The sequence below is a fragment of the Mastigoproctus giganteus genome, chromosome 9 (genome assembly GCF_048544385.1).
Source record: "Mastigoproctus giganteus isolate SK-2022 chromosome 9, ASM4854438v1, whole genome shotgun sequence".
In the NCBI taxonomy this organism is placed as follows: domain Eukaryota; kingdom Metazoa; phylum Arthropoda; class Arachnida; order Uropygi; family Thelyphonidae; genus Mastigoproctus; species Mastigoproctus giganteus.
Window position 1 is genome coordinate 13,322,436 of NC_143583.1, and position 14,851 is coordinate 13,337,286.

General features: G+C 38.0%; 1 protein-coding gene across 1 annotated transcript in view; it reads right to left on the reverse strand.

Annotated features, from left to right (window-relative positions):
- Positions 1–13,838, reverse strand: part of LOC150080055 (uncharacterized) — a 390,832-nt gene extending 376,994 nt beyond the window's left edge. Inside the window, exon 1 of the mRNA XM_090381645.1 lies at positions 13,730–13,838. The gene's annotated coding sequence lies outside the window, so the exon portion shown is untranslated. The remainder of the gene's footprint in view (positions 1–13,729) is intronic.
- Between the last annotated feature and the right edge of the window lie 1,013 nt (positions 13,839–14,851).

Consider the following 14,851-nt stretch of genomic DNA (forward strand, 5'->3'; position numbering starts at 1 on the left):
ATCAAATTGGTCAGGCAAGACTTCCCCTTAACAAAACCATGCTGTGTCCGAGCTATAACTGAAGTCTTGTCTAAATGATCCTGTAGTGCTTCTTTAACCAGTGCCTCCATTAATTTTCCTGGAACAGAAGTTAAGCTCACAGGTCTATAATTACTTGTGTCAGCCTTTGATCCTCCTTTGTGAATTGGGGTCACATTTGCACATTTCCAGTCTATGGGTACCTCCCCTGAGTCCAAGGAAGCTCTCATAATTTGCTTGCTTACTTCTTTTGCTGCCTCCTTTAATATAACTGGATAGATCCCATCCACCCCGGGTGCCTTTCTTGTGTTTATCTTCAACAATTTCTCCTCCACTTTACTCCCAGTTATTTCAAGATTCTGTAGCTTACTGCTAGAGTTGAATACACCTCTGGCATTCCCCTCGCTGAATAACTCCTCATGTGTGACTGTCGATGCAAAATATTCATTTAGTTTGTTAGCTACCTGAGCAGGATCTTCAACAGTTGACCCATCAATATCAACTATTGATAAAATAAATACCTGTGTTATAAGCTTTTAATTATTTTCCCTAAGTCTGAGATAATTGGTTTTAAAACCGGTTTTAAGAGTAAACTTCGGTTAAACTCGGTTTTGAAATTTCTCGGTTTTATGCAAGCCCTAATTTTTACCATGTGAACACATTATCCAAAAATTTCATTACTTCATACAGCATGTCCCAACCACCCACTTTTTCTTACTATCAAATACACCATGAATTGTCAAACTAATAGAGTAAGCTTATATGCGAAAAGATCTAAACCTCCCAAACACTTCCTGATTCATTTCACAAATATACGTGGTCTCAATTCTAATCTCAACGATGTCCATTTCCACTTGCAGTCTGCCAAACCTCATGTACTTTTTCTAATAGAATCTCAGTTATCGGTTGATTCAACTACTGCTCATCTCGGTTGCCCAAATTATTTGCTGTATGATTCTTTTCGCCTCAAAGGTGGTACTGGTGCATATGTCCATTCCAATATTCCCTGTCAGAGACTTGGTCATTTGGAATCTCTTTTCGATCTTCCCTAGCTTAAAATCTCTCTACCGCACTGGATCAAATTCAACTGTTGTCTCTACCATTCTCCCAACTCCACTAAATCACTTGGAGATCTTCAACTTCCTCTCTTTGCAACTTGACTTCCTCGAGTCCAACTTTCCTAACAGTGAGGTAATTTTCCTTTGTGATTTTAATGTTCTCAACCCCAGTTGGCTTCCGTTTTCTAGTCACACCGACCCAGCTGGTCGAGATGCTGAAGCTTTTGCAATTACTAATGACCTTGCACAGATTGGTCATTTACCTACAAGAATACCGGATAATCCCAATCATACAACCCACACGCTTGATCTTTTACTCACAAACAACCCTTCCAAGTACATGGTCAAAGTGGGAGGTCCTTTAGGCACCTCAGATCGCAACTTGGTGATTGTCTCTTCTCCAATGGAGCTTTTATCTCATGGCTATTCCCAACCTTGTATTATTTAGCATTACAAGAATGCAAAATGGGATGATCTGTGAGTTTCTTTTCCTTGGTCGGATTATTGTTTCAAAACTTAGCATTAGCATTAGTAGAGGCATTTGATGCAAGAAAGCAAGCTTATGCAGCATTAGCCAAAAAAAAAAAAATAAATAAATAAATAAATAAATAAAAAATAATCACTTCCACTTCACCCCTCTGTTCGTTCGAAATACCTGTCCAGCTGAGCCTTAAACTTGTTTAGGCTATCAACTTCCACGACAAGGGATGGAAGTCTGTTCCACCAACCAACCACCCGCTGGCTAAACGCAAATTTCCGCACGTCTATCCTACATCTGTCTTTCTTCATTTTGAATTTATGCCCTCTCAGGTGATTATTCTGAGCAAGAAGAAGAATCCCATCAGCACTGAGCATGCTGAAACCATTCAAGGCTTTATTCACCTCTATCAGATCACCTTGCTGGTGCCTAGTCTCCAGACACTGTAATTTGCAAAACTTAAGCCTTTCTTCGTAAGAGCACTCCTTTGTTCCATTCACCAATCTTGTTGCCCTTCTCTGTATTTGTTCCAGCATCTCTACATCCTTCTTGAAATGAGGCCTCCAGACCTGTATACAGTACTCTAGGTGTGGCCTGACCATTGCCTTATACAAGGGAATAATCACCTCCTTATCCCTGCTAGAAAAATTCCTATATATCATTGACAATACACCATGAGCTACTCTTGCAGCCAGTCTGCACTGCTCAGAAAACTTCATATCTGCCTGCACAACCACCCCCAGGTCCCTTTCATTCTCTACTAGGGCTTGCATAAAACCGAGAAATTTCAAAACCGAGTTTAACCGAAGTTTACTCTTAAAACCGGTTTTAAAACCGATTTTCTCAGACTTAGGGAAAATAAGTAAAAGCTATAACACAGGTATTTATTTTATCTTGGGTAGATTGTACAAATCGTAATCAAATCTTTTAAACAAAGTCTATCACCTCTTATAGTAAAAAAAAATAAAAAAATTAAACTGCTCCAAAAAAGTAACCGGCTTGAGATTATACAAAATTACAAATTGTAGTCAAATCCTTTGAATAAAAACTATATTCTCGTATAGTAAACAAAAAAATAATAAGCCCTATAATAATAATAAATAAATAAATAAAAATAATGTGGAAAAAAAACAGCTTAAAGTATTTGTAAAATACTTTACAAATAGTAAAGTATTTAAAAATAAATACTTTACTATTTATTGCTCAGCTTTTTTCTGAATATGATCCTTAAAAAAAACACAGTATATTAAGCATTTTCCTAATAGACTTGACCTTATTTTTGTGTTAAAGAGACCAGTGATCGAAAACATTCTCTCAGATTGGACACTTGTTGGTTTAATGGTCAGCAGTGCTCTATAAACTTTCTCCAGCTTTTCACTTCTACTGCTAGTTGCCTCCAAAATTTTAAATCCTTTGCTGATTTCCAATTCACTCGGATATTTTGAAAGCTCTTCAGTTAATCTCTTTATTACACTATCATACTCTCGCATGAGTGTATCTCCAACATCGGAACTAGACGAGTCTTTGTTTTCCTCTAAAAGAACAGTTCGTTTATTTTCAGTTTCTTCATTCAAAGCTAATACTCCTTCGGAATGTTTTGCAAATAATCTTTGCTAAATCTCTTCAGCGTGCTTTTTCCAAACTTGCTTACTTGGAAAATCAAAAGTTCTGGAACCTGAATCTTCTTTCCTAAACTTTTTGGGGTTGTGTAGATAGCTCAGCAAAGCCACAGTTGGGCAATTTCGTCTTGCATTGTAACGCTGCAAAAGGCTTTGGTGAAACTTTAAAGCCAATGGGTTTTCTGCTGTATCAAGCTTAGCAAGCAAAAATTCTATTGAAGACTCTGCTTTAAGTAAGTCTGTATCTTCTGAGGTTATAGCCTTCAGAATCATTTCAACTGGTCGCAAAGTTTCAGCAATGCAATTCAAGTGTTTTCCAGTCATTGTCAGACACGGCTTCAGTTGACAGTATTGCACAGAGCATTTGGAATGCAATTTTTCAATTTCAAAAATCTCTCAATCATATAGAATGTGCTATCCCATCTAGTCTTGCAATCTAATATAAGTTTATATTCTTTCTTATTAAATTTTGCTTTAACAAAATTTTGTAATATGTCATTTTTGGTAGGCGATTTTCGAAAAAGCTTGCAAATTTTTCTGACTTTGTTAATAGTTGGTGCAATATTGGCCATTGGATTGAAGAAATAAATGAGCTCATCGGTAAAGTCGGTTTGATAAAGCATGCCTTGCTGTCTTTCTTCAACTTCTTCATCATCACTACTTTCTTCATTACTTTCATTTTCTTCATTGTCTTTGGGAGACTCAGAGACTGTGGCACCATAATCTTTATGAAAAAGCAATAATTGATTGCTTTTTCATAAAGTACATCTATAACTGACAGATGTATACAATGAGCTATAGATTGTTGATTATTAGGCGTAATTTACTTGCCAAACTTAATCATCATTGCTGCTCCATCGGTGGTGCAGGCAACAATATCCTCATCCAAGTTCTAACCAAATTCCTTCAAGTGTCCATTCACAATTTGCTCATTTCGTCTGCTATCAAGTGAACCATTAATCTCAATAAGACCTAAGGACCAATGATTGTCTTTTGAATGCACATTTATATTCATATACCTTTTATTTTGTATAGACGTATATTCGTCTAGAGTCAATGAATACCGTGCACCCAAAACCAATGAATTTTTGAAATGCTGAATGAGTTCTTCTTTCTTACTTTTATAATAATTCAGAACCATATTTTTAATTCCATTCACTGAGGCTGGTGGTAATTTATCGTATTTATTTCCTTGAAGGTGAAGGCTTGATTGTATAAACTCACTCTTGGCAATTGAATTAAAAGAAAATCCATCTAAAGCAGCTAATTCTGAAATCACTTCTTCCATATATTTTTTAACGATAAAGTTTTCTAATGTTCTTACGAACATTAGAAAAATTTTCTAATGTTCTTACGGAGGTTCACTGTTATCTTGTTTAATGTTAATCTGATGCATTTTCTTTAAATGCAACATCAACGATGATGTAGATCCTCTAGACGACTTCATTATCTTCTGACATTTTGAGCAAAATAATTCCATACATTTGATTTCATCTTAGACATATTAAGAGTAATAAATATTAATTAGTAGGAATTTATATCACCGACAATTTTAAATAAAAATATTGAAGATAACAAAGGCACAATACTATGCGTCATTCCCGCAAGCACTGAATGAAGAGTCTAAACGAGGCAAGTTTCAAAATTTTCACGAAAGAAATTTTTTATTATTTACTCGCAATTTTTTTTCCCCAATTAAATCTATTGTATTTTCAAAATTACATAAAAGCTAAATTTGGTGAAGCTGCTTTTTGTAGAACATTTGATCGCAAATTTAATTGGAATAAAGAAGCAAAAAACTTTCTACGATCGAAATTTGATGCAATATTCAGCAAATCTGTTTCTAGTAGGTAACCATCAATAAGGCGCGTTCCATAACTTGCCTGGCGAACAAGATAGATGGAACGGAGAAATGTTGAGCATTTTCTTTTACGCTATCGCTCCGACTCACTCAGTCGTAAATGAGTACACCTGCATCGTGCCATGATACAGGTGAGAAGATAAAAGGTACCCCTCCTAGATTTAGGCCACTTGCCCATGAGATTCGTACTTAAACATAAAATAAAATAAAATAAAAAACATGTTTAAAACATAAAGCAGTTGAACGATCCAGACAAACGAACAAACAAAAGAAAATGTGCGTAACAAAAAACTATATTCGAGTGCTAACTAAAAAAATATTCGAATCCGGTTTTAAAAGCTCGGTTTCGGTTTTAACAACTCAATATGAAAACCGGGTTTAACCAGTTTATAAAACCGGTTTGCAAGCCCTATTCTCTACCACTGTCAGTGTAGTACCACAGAGTCGATACATTGCTCTGGGGTTGCTGTTTCCCATTTGTAGTACTTTACATTTGTCAATGTTAAACTTCATTTGCCACCTCTCAGCCCATCTGTTCAACCTTTCCAGATCCTGTTGCAGCAGCATAGCGTCAGTAGTGTCCTTGACAACCCTGCCTACCTTCGTATCGTCTGCAAACTTGGACATTAAGCTTGATATACCATCATCAATATCATTTATAAATACAGAAAACAATAATGGACCCAATACTGAACCCTGAGGGACTCCACTAATAACATTAGTCCACGATGAGCAGTGTCCATTGAATACCACTCTCTGTCTTCTCCCCCTCAACCACCCCTTTATCCATAGCAGCAATTTGCCTCCAATGCCACACTGCTCCAATTTGTGCAGCAGTCTTCCATGTGCAACAGTATCAAAAGCCTTTCTAAGATCCAAGTATATAATATCAAAGTTATTCCCTGCATTCAGTTCTTTTGTGACTAGTATCCAATATGACTAGCATCATAGTATCCAATCAAATTGGTCAGGCAAGACTTCCCCTTAACAAAACCATGCTGTGTCCGAGTTATAACTGAAGTCTTGTCTAGATGATCCTGCAGCGGTTCTTTAACCAGTGCCTCCATTAATTTTCCTGGAACAGAAGTTAAACTCACAGGTCTATAATTACTTGGGTCAGCCTTTGATCCTCCTTTGTGAATTGGGGTCACATTTGCACATCTCCAGTCTGTGGGTATCTCCCCTGAGTCCAAGGAAGCTCTCATAATTATGACTAAGGGTTTGCTTACTTCCTTTGCTGCCTCCTTTAATATAACTGGATAGATCCCATCCACCCCAAGTGCCTTTCTTGTTTTTATCTTCAACAATTTCTTCTCCACTTTACACTCAGTTATTACAAGATTCTCTAGCTTACTGCCACAGTTGAATACATCTCTGGCATTCCCCTCGCTGAATAACTCCTCATGTGTGAATGTCGATGCAAAATATTAATTTAATTTGTTAGCTACCTGAGCAGGATCATCAACAGTTGACCCATCAATATCAAGTGGACCAATCTGATTCATCCCCTTCCTTCTAGAGTTTACATAAGTAAAGAACTCTTTGCTGTTTTTCTTTGCATCCCTTGCCAAAGATTTCTCGTAATCTGCCTAACCTCCTTTGTAACTTGGTTACAGATCAACTTGTATCTATCATAGGCTTCTGTGTTACGTACTAATATGTATGTATCCCATGCATTTTTCTTCTCTGCCATATTTCTCATTAGTTCATCTGACATCCATTTAGGCCTAAACCTTGAACAATATTAATGAAACATTAAATTTACTAATGGCAGAAAGAATTTGTGTAAAGCATCTACGTTGCCAAACTTGACAATATAAAGAAATATAGTGGTTATAACTTATGATATTATGGTTATACCACTGTGTTCTATGGTGTTAAAAAGAGAAAGGACAGAGTATTATTCTAATGTATATGATGAGAGTAAAATTAATGTTTCAACAGAAGGAAAAAAAATCCAAAGTTCACCATATTTCACATTTCTACAAAATGAGGGGTGAGGGGTTGACAATCAGATGAGTCATTATTGGACCACTGTATAGTATTCCAGCTAATATCACATATAGCACGTGATTTTTTTCCATTAATGAAATAGGTCTTAATTAGCAAGTGCTATTTCTGATAGCAATCCAAGCACAGATAGATTGCTATTAGCATTTTTGGAGGCATATGATGCAAGAAAGCAACTGGATAGATCCCACATTTGCAACTGCCTTCAATACAACTGGATAGATCCCATCCACCCCATGTGTCTTTCTCATGTTTCACTTCAACAAATTCTCCTCCACTTTGCTCTCAGTTATTACAAAATCACTTAGCCCCCTCTTAGAGTTAAACAGCTTTTGTCATCCACTTCCCTACAGAATTTCCCATATGTGAATGTAGTGGCAAAATACTCATTCTGTTTGTCATATATCTGAGTAGGATCATCAACACTTGCACTATCGATATTAAGTGGACCAATCTGATTCATCCCCTTCCTGCTGGAGTTTACATAAGTAAAGAAGTCTTTGCTGTTTTTCTTTGCATCCTTTGTGAAAAATGTCTCATAATCTTCCTTCACTTGCGTAACCTCCTTTTTGACTTGATTACAATCTATCTTATATCTACCACAGGCTTCAATGTTGCCTGATAATTTATAAGCATCCCATGCATTTTGATTCTCTGCCATGACTGCCATCCATTTACGCCTAAACCTTTAACAGTATTTCTTGGTTGGTATGAAAAGCCTAGTAGCTTCCAAGATAATTTCACTGAATACATCCCATGCATTTAGAATTTGCTGTTGGCAATGTCATCAGTTGTGCCGTTTGTATCGAATTTAAAAACTATCTGGGACCACTGCAGTCACCTTTACAAAAGCAAAAACCTTTCCCTTTAACCTGATGGTGGCAGTAGTAGTAGTAGTAGTAGTGGCATGTGATGCAAGAAAGCAAGTGTATGAGCTTATGCAGCATCGGCCAAAAAAAAAAAAAATCACACCATTCCCTCCAAATGCTTGTCCAGTTCCTCCATAAATTTATTTTACCTATCAACTTCCACAACGACAGATGGAAGTTTGTTCCAGCAATTAACCACCCGCTGGCTAAAGGCAAATTTCCGCACATCTATTCTACATCTGTCTTTTCTTAATTTGCCCCCTTAGGTTCGTAATCTGAACAAGTGGAAGGATCCCATCAGAATTCAGCGTGCTCAACACATTCAAGGCCTTATACACTTCAATCAGATCACAGTGCAGGTGCCTAGTCTCCAGCCACTGCAATTTGCAGAACTTAAGCCTCTCCTGGTAAGAGGATCCCTTCATTCCCCTCACCAATCTTGTTGCCCTTCTCTGTACACGCTCATGCAAATCTACATCCTTCCTAAAATGAGGCCTCCAGATCTGTACACAGTACTCAAGGCGTGGCCTGACCATTGCCTTATACAGAGGGACAATCACCTCTTTTTTGCTGCTAGCAAATTTCCTATATATCATTGACAAAACCCATTGACCTGCCATGGCAGCCTGTCTGCATTGCTCAAAAAACTTCATATCTGACTGCACAATTACTCCCAGGTCTTTTTCATTTTCTACCAACTTAAGTGTAGTACACACAGTTGGCTTTTCTCTGGGGTTACTTCTACCGATATAAACTTCAGTTGCCACTTCTTAGCCCATTTGCCCAAATTATCTAGATCCTGTTGCAGTAGCACACTGCCATTACTGTCATTAGCATTAGTAGAGGCATTTGATGCAAGAAAGCAAGCTTATGCAGCATCAGCCAAAAAAAAAAAAAAAAAAAGCACTTCCACTTCACCCCTCTGTTCGTTCGAAATACCTGTCCAGCTGAGCCTTAAACGTATTTAGGCTATCAACTTCCACGACAAGGGATGGAAGTCTGTTCCACCAACCAACCACCCGCTGGCTAAAGGCAAATTTCCGCACATCTATCCTACATCTGTCTTTCCTCAATTTGAATTTAGGCCCTCTCAGGTGATTATTCTAAGCGAGAGGAAGAATCCCATCAGCATTGAGCATGCTCAAACCATTCAAGGCTTTATACACCTCTATCAGATCACCTCGCTGGTGCCTAGTCTCCAGACACTGTAATTTGCAAAACTTAAGCCTTTCTTCGTAAGAGCACCCCTCTGTTCCATTCACTAATCTTGTTGCCCTTCTCTGTACTCGTTCCAGCAGATCCTTCTTGAAATGAGGCCTCCAGACCTGTATACAGTACTCTAGGTGTGGCCTGACCATTGCCTTTGATATTATATCCAAGTATATAATATCAAAGTTATTCCCTGCATCCAGTTCCTTTGTGACTGCATCATAGTATCCAATCAAATTGGTCAGGCAAGACTTCCCCCTAACAAAACCATGCTGTGTCCGAGCTATAACTGAAGTCTTGTCTAAATGATCCTGCAGTGCTTCTTTAACCAGTGCCTCCATTAATTTTCCTGGAACAGAAGTTAAACTCACAGGTCTATAATTACTGTGTCAGGCTTTGATCTTCCTTTGTGAATTGGGGTCACATTTGCACATCTCCAGTCTGTGGGTACCTCCCCTGAGTCCAAGGAAGCTCTCATAATTATGGCTAAGAGTTTGCTTACTTCCTCTGCTGCCTCCTTTAATATAACTGGATAGATCCCATCCACCCCGGGTGCCTTTCTTGTGTTTATCTTCAACAATTTCTACTCCACTTTAGTCTCAGTTATTACAAGATTCTCTAGCTTACTGCTAGAGTTGAATACACCTCTGGCATTCCCCTGAGTTCCCCTGTCATTAACAACCCTGGCAACCTTTGTATCATCTGCAAACTTTGACACTAAGCCTGATATACCTTCATCAATATCATTGATAAATATACAAAACAACAGAGGACCCAACACCGAACCCTGTGGGACTCCACTAATAACATTAGTCCACGAAAAGCAGCACCCATTAATTACCACCCTCTGTCTTCTCCCATTCAACCATCCTTTTATCCATTGTAGCAACTTATCCTTAATACCATTCTGCTCCAATTTGTACAATAGTCTTCCATGCGTAACAGTGTCAAAAGCTTTCCTGAAATCCAAATATATGATATCAAAATTATTTTTTCCATCCAGTTCCTTTGTAAGCACATCATAATATCCTATCAAGTTTGTCAGACAAGGCTTTCCCTCAACAAACCCATGCTGTATCTGAATTATTGCTGCAGTCTTGTCTAGATGATCCTGCAATGCATCTATAACCAGTGACTCCATTATTTTACCTGGAACAGAAGTTAAACTAACTGGTCTGTAATTACTCGTGTCACCCCTTCGGTCCCCCTTTGTGAATTGGGGATACATTTGCACAAACCCCAGGGGCTCACGTCTGGTGAGTATGGGTTTGGCAAACCCAGGGTCCTGAGCTGGATATCATCCTTCTCTTTCTTGGTGATTCCTTTCTACTTCTCTCTCTCTCTTTCAGGGTAATTTAGGAATTTTTTTTGGCTGGTACAGCATAAGCCTCAGGCTTCCTGGCACCATATGGCTAATAATAATAATAATAATAATAATCTCCAGTCTGTGGGGACCTCCCCTGAGTCCAAGGATGCTCTCATAATTATGGCTAAGGGTTTGCTTAGTTGCTTTGCTGCCTCCTTTAATATAACTGGATAAATCCCATCCTTTATGTTTAATTTCAACAATTTCTCCTCCACTTTGCTGTCAGTTATTACAAAATCATTAAGCACCCTACTACAATTTGATAATCTTCTGCCATTTTCAAACAACTCCTGATCTGTGAATGTAGATGCAAAATACTCATTCAGTTTGTTTGCTATCTGAGCAGGATCATCAACAGTCGAACCATCGATATCAAGTGGACCAATCAGACTCATCCCTTTCCTTTTACAGTTTATATAAGTAAAGAAATCCTTGCTGTTTTTCTTAGCATCTTTTGCCAAAGATTTCTCGTAATCTGCCTTCGCCTGCCTAACCTCCTTTGTGACCTGATTACAGACTAGCTTATATCTGCCATAGGCTTCTGAGTCACTTGATAATTTATATGCATCCCATGCATTTTTCTTCTCTGTCAAGAGTCTTTAAGACGTCAAGAGGTAGTGACACCTTTAAGTAAATCCCACATCAGTACAGGGTGATCACTGTCACCTAGTGGTTCTTTTATCTGCAGATTCTTCATGCATGAATAATCACTGCTGATAATCAGATCAAGAGTATTACTCCCTGTGGTTTCCTCTCAAAACATGTTGCTGTAGAAAATAATCATCCAATAAATCCAAAAAAGTCTTGCTAGTGTGCAAGTGACCAACCCATTAGTTCCAGTGAATTGAGCATGTCATGGGGTCTTGTCAATGGCATACAGGAATTTTGATAGCAGGGATAAGGAGGTGATTATCCCCTTGTATAAGGCAATGGTCAGGCCACACCTTAATTACTGCATACAGGTCTGGAGGCCTCATTTTAGGAAGGATGTAGAGTTGATAGAGTAAAGAGAAGGGCAACAAGACTGTTGAGGGGAACAAATGGATGCTCTTACAAAGAAAGGCTTAGGTTTTTCAAATTGCAGCATCTAGAGACTAGAAACCTGCGATATTTTCTGATTGAGGTGTATAAGGCCTTGAATGGTTTGAGCAGGCTCGATGCTGATGGGATTCTTCCTCTTGCTCAGATTACAAACTGGAGGGGGCATAAACTCAAACTGAGGAAAGACAGTTGTAAAATAGATGTGCAGAAACTTGCCTTTAGCCAGTGGGGTAGTTGATTGCTGGTACAACCTTCCATCTGCCAAGGAAGTTGATAGCTTGGATAAATTCAAGGAAGAAGTGGACAAACTTTTCGAGTAAATGGATAGGTGAAACAGGAAGTTTTTTTTTTTTTTTTGGCTGATGCTGTATAAGTTTGCTTTCTTGCATCATATGCCTCTGCTAATGCTAAAGTCTGGAAAGTTAAAATCCACCATTATAAGACATTCTGGTTTACTGGCCCACTCTATTTCTCGGTATAGTTATTCATTGTACTTATCAGAATCATTAAGCCTATAACACACTCCTACCCTCATTTTTGCTTTCCCAGTGCCTGTCATACCAAACTGAATAAAACATTGCACTGTTCAGCAATGTCAACTGGATGCACTGCCTTAGATTTTGTGTATTTCTTAACTAACAGCATAATCCCTCCTTGCTTCCTGTCTATCTATCCTTTCTGTAAACATTGTACTTCCCAAATTCCAATTGTGCATTTGTTATATCTATGTGACACCATGTCTCTGATATCCCAACAATATCTGCCTTTGGTATCTTGACTAGTACTTCAAATTCATCAAATTTATTTACTATAATCCTAGCTTTGGTGCACATGCAAGTGTACATGTACCTGTTCTTACTCTTAGTTATCCTAACACAGCCCATGTATATATTTGTTTCATGTTTACTCCCAGCAGTTCTTGAAATCCCCAGCAACTTGCTTTCCAGGCTGCTGCTCGTTCCAATAGAAGCAGTGCAACAATCATTTCCACCTCTGCCACAGCTACTGTCAGTATATTAACCTGTGAATTCCCCTCCCCAAACCTAGCAGTGTTTCAAGCCACCTAACACTGCCTCACTAGCATCAGCAAATATTCTTTACCCTTTCTATTTAAATGTATCCCATCCCTGTAGAAGCAGTCTCTGCTGTTAACATATACAGACTAAGCTGAGAAAAATTTTACCCCACAAGGCTTGCACAAGCTCTCCAGGGCTGAATTGATTGACATGGCTCTAATCATATGCTCCCTCCTATTGTGTGTGGGCATAATTCTTCACGCCTTATTTTCAACATTGACCTGTATTTGTTAAGTAGATCTGCTACTCAAAGTCATTAGTGTCAACGTGTACAAGAATATCACCTTTTGTGTCCTTAAAAGATATCTGCTCAACATCAACTTTTGCCCCTGGCAGACATACCCTGGTCCTATTCCACCTATCCTTTTTGCACAATTTATTTCCCCTGACAACTAGTTCAACAACAATAACTAGCTAATGTGGGATCAGCACATTCTGCTTTGAAGATTGCCACTGTGTTGCCTGATGCCCAAGACTGAGCTCTGGCATTGAGTTGGGCAGCTCAGAGTTTGATGAGTACTTGATTTTAATTCCTTCAAGGGCATCTACTCTACTCCTCAACTCTGTAAGGAATATGTGAAGACTATTCCGAAGAAAAATCACTAAGAAATGGTTACATAGAATGGCATATTACTATAAATTTTTGTATTTGCATTATATTATAGAGACATGAAACCATTATATCATAATAGTTTCATATTTCCATTTTATGTTCCCAAAATTTTTCTAAATAAAATGAAGCATATGTAATAAACATTTTTTTATAACTAATTGGTATTTTTAATGACCAAAAACACATTTACAAAATTTCATATTATGAAATGAATAAGCAATGTAATCCAGCAATGCCCAAGGCAAAAAAAAACACGCCAACTTTTTCAAATTTTAATGTCTGCGGCTTGTAACAAAAAGTGGCGATACTATATAGATAAGATCGTATTATTGGGATTACCTGTCACACAAGGCAAAATAGCTGGTTACATTATAAAGAAAATAGTTTGCAACAGTTTGCATACTATGTGGTGAACTGTATTTACAAAAACAATTGTCAGGAAAAACATACACAATGTATGTCGGTAAAATAATAATGAACATTCACACCTGGTAAAATTATCATGCCTTACCTTGGCTATAACAGGCAAATTAATGACAAGCGCTAACTTCTAACGAGAAAACGAAACTACACAACCATACATTTATATGTAGTACGCTTCCGAGAGTGATTATCAATGTTATCTAATTTTATAATTTTATCTAATTTACATTATCTACATTGATCATCGTCACTTTTTCAAAAGGATGAAACTTGCACGCGGTTTTCTTGTGGACACTAGTCTTTTTTCTTTCAGAAAGCGAACCGATACGATATTCACACAAACGAAAATGGTTGGTAAATGCTGACCAATAGTAAGAGTCGAATACTGTGAAAAACAATAGCAGCATATGATTCCTCAAATTGATGTTGATTAGGCACCAGAGATTAGTAAATATTCTCATCTAACCTGTCGTTAAGCACAAATTAGTACTGCCTCGGCTTTTATTTAACTTGGCTATTTCGGAAAATAACAGCAATAATATAAACAAGGGTGGTTAAAAACCTCCGCAGTTTAAAGCCGTACCAGCATAATTTTCTGACTTTTGAAACAGTAGTATACTCCTCGACAAAATAACAGAACATAGAAAACGTGATGTTACTATTGCAACTTGCGATGAAGCAGAACATAATTTGGTATGTTCATAGAAATGAGAAGAGTGCAAGAAATTCGGACAGGTATAAGGTACATTTATAAGGGTTGTATAATAAGTACCAAAAAGGTCACATTACAGAAGTCAATACAAGAAGCTAGAAAATATGGTCCCATTACAGAAGTCGATACAAGAAGCTAGGAAATATGGTCACATGACATCAGTAGGGCGTATAATCCCCTCTAACGAAAGGGTAAACAGGCCTGACAGCGGTGAACCATACTCGACATAAGTGTCTATAAGATTTTCCTGGCAATAAATTCCATTCTTCTTGCAGAGCAGACCATAGTTCACCAAGTGACGGAGGAGTTGGCTCGGAATCAATGCGATGCCCAAAGTGTCCCACACATGTTCAATCGGATTTAAGTCTGGTGATCGTGCTTGCCACAACAGTCAATGATTATACCTTCAGTATTAAGATATTTCTCCACTACTAGGGGCTCACATCTGGTGAGTATGGACTTGGCACACCCAGGGTTCTGAGCTGGATATTAGCATTA